Genomic DNA, 6000 nt, shown 5'->3' on the forward strand with positions numbered 1-6000 from the left:
GTGGCCTCTCCCATTGCGGAGCACAGGCTCCGGACGCGCAGGCTCAGCGGCCATGGCTCACGGGCCCAGCTGCTCCACGGCATGTGGGATCTTCCTGGACCGGGGCACGAACCCGCGTCCCCTGCATCAGCAGGCAGACTCTCAACCACTGCGCCACCAGGGAAGCCCCCTCTCATATTAATTTATTAGCTCCCCTAACAATGGTCTTATCTTTTTTCTGCTTTTTAAAATAAAATTTTTAATTTTTATATTCAATTAAAAAATTTTAATAAAGGGAATTTTTTTAAACTAGCAATTTGCTTAAGGGCTCAGCATTTGCAAAGTAGTAAAGCTATAATTCAAACCCAAGTGTGTCTGATTCCAAAGTCTGTCATCTTTTTATGAAATTATGCCCCCTCCCCTCATCTCTGCCCTACCTAGTTTCCACAGCTGGCCCCAGTGAGTTCTTCACCAGAAGGCTCAGTCTCACTTGTTTTCAGATTTATATATCTCTGAGATACAAGACAGATCTCTGGTTCTGTCTCTCCCACGCCTTTAAGATCTTAGGAACATTAATCACATAGATGATTAGAATGTATTTGTCTCCCTATGGGAGACATGGTAGAACACAAAAAACCCCACAGTCATTACCTTTCAGAGGCTCAGATTCCAAATCTAAAATCAGATACTTGACAGCTACTCGATGATATTTAACCGGTGTGATGGTCCAATTTTGTCAACTTGGCTAAGCTATACCTAGTTCTTCAATCAAATACTAATATAGGTGTTGTTATGAAGATATTTTGCAGATGTGATAAACATCTACAATCAGTTGACTTTAAGGAAAGGAGATTATACTCCATAATCTGGGTGAACTTGATCCAATCAGTTGAAAGGCCTAAAAACAGAATTGAGGTCCCTAAACAAGAAGAAATTCTGCCAATGGACTGAAATGTCAACTCCTTCCTGAGAGTTTCCAGCCTACCCTTCCTGATGGCCTGCTCTGCGGATTCCAGACTTGCCTACATAGCCCCCACAGTTACATAAGCCAATTCCTTGCAATAAATCTCTCTCTTTCTCTTTGTGTGTGTGTGTATGTGTGTGTGTGTGTGATATGAAAAGCATGCAGGAGTGCTGAAAGAATGTGAGTTCTTCCAGCTATTAGTGTTCTGATGATAATCCCTGGGACTAATTAGTCCCTAGGTATTCATGTTTTTAGCTGGACTTAAGGTATCTACATGAATGATTATGGATATGTTACCATCTCTTCCCGTTCCCTGCCTGTGATGGAGTGGGCTTTGTATTGCTTTCTACACCCAAATGATCCCAGACTTAAGCCCTTCCCTATCCTTCTAACCCTTGCCACTATGTCACCCTTTAGTCTGAGTCCTGAGTAGTGAGTACCATCTGAGTTTCCTAGTACTGTACACAGCCTGCTTTATTAGGAAATCAGTGGTCACCATATCTGGAATTAACATGACTGTTTCCTTTGAACACTGAATAAGTAGCTTTGCCTGTCCCAGCTGGCTAGGCTTCTGGAGTCGACTTTTGCAGCCAGGTCCAACTTGCTGTCCAACCATGACAGGCAGATCTTCAACTTTTTCCATCTTACCAGCTTCATGCAGCCACCAGGAAAGCATCAAGCTTCCAACTTTCATGATATACACTATAAAAGATGGTTAGAACGACCAATTCCAATTAACCATGAATGGCTTAACCATAGAGAATAAGGCTTTTTCCAAAAGCAAGTAGGACCCAGTTTTCCAAAACTGAGACTGAAAATATTGTGTGTGTGTGTACACAACTAACTTTGTGACTTTATTTTCAGAAAGTAAATTATTTTTCAACTAGCTGTTTTGCTGTATTATTCATAGTGCTTAACAATTCTGTTCATGTAGCTAATTGCAAGTATATGCTAAATTCTGTAAACTTAAATATCCATGAGAATAGGAGGGTGAAACCGTGGGTAATGATTATTACATCTGCTAAGGTACTGCATACTCAGGTTAGAGGCCCCAGGCTTTGGCCCCTCTATGTCTGATTGTCTTACACAGACATAGAGAATGGTCCTGAGGACACAGGGAGGGGGAAGGGTAAGCTGGGATGAAGTGGGAGAGTGGCATAGACATATATACACTACCAAATGTAAAATAGCTAGCTAGTGGGAAGCAGCTGCATAGCACAGGGAGATCAGTTCTGTGCTTTGTGACCACCTAGAGGGGTGGGATAGGGAGGGTGGGAGGGAGACGCAAGAGGGAGGAAATATGGGGATATGGGGATATGTATAGCTGATTCACTTTGTTATAAAGCAGAAAGTAACACACCATTGTAAAGCAATTATACTCCAATAAAGGTGTTAAAAAAAAAAATAAGAAGGCTTCCCTGGTGGCGCAGTGGTTGGGGGTCTGCCTGCCGATGCAGGGGACACGGGTTCGTGCCCCGGTCCGGGAGGATCCCACATGCCGTGGAGCGGCTGGGCCCGTGAGCCATGGCCGCTGAGCCTGCGCGTCCGGAGTCTGTTGCTCCGTAACGGGAGAGGCCACAACAGTGAGAGGCCCACGTACATCTAAAAAAAAATAAAAATAAAAAAATAAGAATGGTCTATAGGGGATTGAGCTTCTTGGTGCCCAATAGCAAGGACCTGTAGAGAGATTTCATTGCTTCAACCACCTGGAAGCAAAGCCTCTTCAAAATGGGAAATGTTAATTCAATTCTCTCTTGCATCCCTTCTCGGCTGCGTTCTCCAAAACTGGGTGACTTTCAGTTACAAATCCATAGAAAATTAAAAGATGGTATTTTTTTGTTAACACTGCATATCCTTTAGATTCTGGAGCAAAATGGCCTGAAAATGGATCCTTAAATTACAGTACAATTTTTGCAGCTGGATTTATTTTGTAAAGGGAAGAAAAATGGGATGAAATACCTTGTGTACAGTCTTTTGTGTTATTGTATTGGAATAAATTTGGGCAGAGAAGTTGTAAGGTTAGGGTACAACAGGAGAGAAGGCAAAGAAACCTGTTTTGCTTGATTTTAATGAAAAGGAGGATGACTTGCTGTTGATTCAAACAGTCCAGCTGCTTCTCCTCCACCCCCCCATGCAATGGTGCTGCTGCTCCTTCATTGCAGCGCCTAAGTAAGCCACAGCCTCAGGCTGATCCCCCTGCCACACCCACCTCAGGCTCTGAGGATCAGAAAAATAGGAATGGTCTCCTCCTCTCATACCCACCAGGGCACTCGTTATGGCCAGAGAGCTACCCAAGCTCATGGGGGACAATAGCCATTAAGGCAAGTTCCCAATGCGGGTGTGAGTGCTGAGACTGGGCCGCCAGTGGGATTGATCTGGGTCCCACTCCTTTTCAACTTTGGATGTATTTAATTAGCAGAACAATATGCCAGCTTTTAAAGATGACTCAAAGAGAATGGGAAATATTTTTTCATCAATATTTGCAACCCACAACTCAACCTGGGCAGATTTTAATAATTTATTAAATACTCTCCTCACTTCAGAAGAATGTAGAATGGTGCTCAATAAAGCTAGGGAAGACACAGATCCATCTCGTACAGAAACCCCTGGCAACCCCGTAGGAGTTGCAGCAAATGTAGCTATACCAACAGCTGATCCTAATTGGGATGTGAATGCTGGGGATAGGCCAAAACTTGAACATTATCAAGATTGCATTCTTGCGGGATTGCGAAGAGGGATGCCAAAACAAAGAAGCCTTAATAAAGTACAGGAGGTATGACAGAAACCAAATGAGGATCCTTCAGAGTTTCTAAAAAGGGTTTCTAAAGCCTATAGGCAACATACAGGGACTTCCCTGGAGGTCCAGTGGTTAAGACTCAGCGCTCCCAATGCACAGGGCATGGGTTCGATCCCTGGTCGGGGAACTAAGATCCCACATGCGACAAGGTGTGGCCAAAAAAAATTAAATTAAACCAGAAAAATATAATAATAAAACCTATAGGCATCATACAGATATAGATGCTGAGGCCCCAGAGAATTTAAAGATGGTCAATATGACTTTTATTGGTCAGAACACCCCCAATATACAAAAGAAACGGCAAAAGGTAGAAGGGCTTTAAGGATGCCTATGTTTCACCTTGACATTGCCTTCAAAGTTCTTAATGGCGGGGACCAGGTTCAGGAGAAAAGGGGACAGTGAAGAATAAACAACAGGCCACTCTGCTGGTGGCTGCCTTAACACAGGGAAGAGCTGGATCAAGGCAAAGACCGCCACAAGGGACTCAGCAAAAGGTAGGAAGCCCACATCTACTTCTGAGAACCTGAAGATCTATAATCACTTACAAGCCAGACTACTTCGGGTGGGCTGAAAGAGCTGACGTATCTCGTACGTATCTGCCTGTCATTACCCCACAGTCTCTCCTCGTCTTTCAGGTATCTGGTACAATCTGGAGAAATAAGGGTCACATATAAATAAACCTAATTGGATTGAGGGAAACAAAGAAGATTAACTCAATACCTATTAATTTGGATTAATGTCACATATCTTCCAATGTAGGCCAACGTGTAAGAGAATATGAATTTTTTAATTTATTTATTTTTGGCTGTGTTGGGTCTTCGTTGCTGTGTGCGGGCTTTCTCTAGTTGCGGTGAGTGGGGGCTACTCTTCGTTGTGGTGAGTGGGCTCTAGGCACACGGGCTTCAGTAGTTGTGGCACACAGGCTCAGTAGTTGTGGTACACTTGCTTAGTTGCTCCGCGGCATGTGGGATTGTCCCGGACCACGGCTCAAACCTGTGTCCCCTGCATTGGCAGGTGGATTCTTAACTGCTGCACCACCAGTGAAGTCCCAGAGAATATGAATTGAAATGAGTATATGTTTTCTGTTTTTTAAAGTCTATAGATATTCCTCTGACGAGTTAGATCTTCCTTAGTCATGATAGAAATAAATACCTATATGTAGAAAACAGTTATTTTCTTTTTAATCGAAGTATGGTTGATTTACGATATTGTGTTTCAGGTGTACCACACAGTGATTCAGTTATATATATAATATCCATGTATATTTTATATATATTTTCTTTTTCATATTCTTTTCCCTTAAAGGTTATTACAAAATATTGAGTATAGTTCCCTGGTTTTTTGTAAATTGTGGTAAAATAATATATGACATAAACTTTACCATTTTAACCATTTTTAAGTGTATAGTTCAGTGTGTTTAGTACCTTCACATTGTTTGTTGTGAAACCATCACCACTATATGAATTAAACAGCAACACCCCATTCCACCCTCCCCCACCCCCTGGCAACCACCAACCTACTTTCTGACTCTAAGAATTTAACCTCTCCATATAGCTCATATAAGTAAAATCACACAGTATTTGTTTTTTAGTGTCTGGCTTATTTTACTTAGCATAATGTCCTCATATTTCATCCATGTTGTAACATGTATCAGAATTTCCTTCCTTTTTAAGACTGAATAATATCACATTGTATATGTATACCACATTTTGTTTATCCATTCATTTTGTCAGTGGACATTTGGGTTGTTTTCACCTTTTGCCTATTATAAATAATACTGCTGTGAACATTAGTGTGCAAATATTTGCTCAAGTTCCTGCTTTCAGTTCTTTTGGGTATATATCCAGGAGTGGAATTGCTAGATCAAGTGGTATATTTTTGGGATTTTTTTGAGAAACCGCCATATTGTTTTCCACAGCAACATTCCTACCAGTAATGCAGAAGGATTCCAATTTCTCTACATCCTCACCAACACTTGTTATTTTCTGTTTGTTTGTTTATAATGACCATCCTAATAGGTGTGAAGTGATGTCTCACTGTGGATTTGATTTGCATTTCCCTAATGATTAGTGATATTGAGCATCTTTTCATGTATCTACTGTCCATTTGTATATATCTTCTTTGAGGAAATATCTATTTAGGTCCTTAGCCCATTTTTAAATTGGGTTGTTTGGGGTTTTTGTTGTTGTTGAGCTGTAGGAGTTTTCTTATATATTCTGGATATTAATTCCTTATCAGATATATGATTTGCAAATATTTT

Source organism: Pseudorca crassidens, chromosome 3 (assembly GCF_039906515.1).
Source record: "Pseudorca crassidens isolate mPseCra1 chromosome 3, mPseCra1.hap1, whole genome shotgun sequence".
NCBI lineage: Eukaryota > Metazoa > Chordata > Mammalia > Artiodactyla > Delphinidae > Pseudorca > Pseudorca crassidens.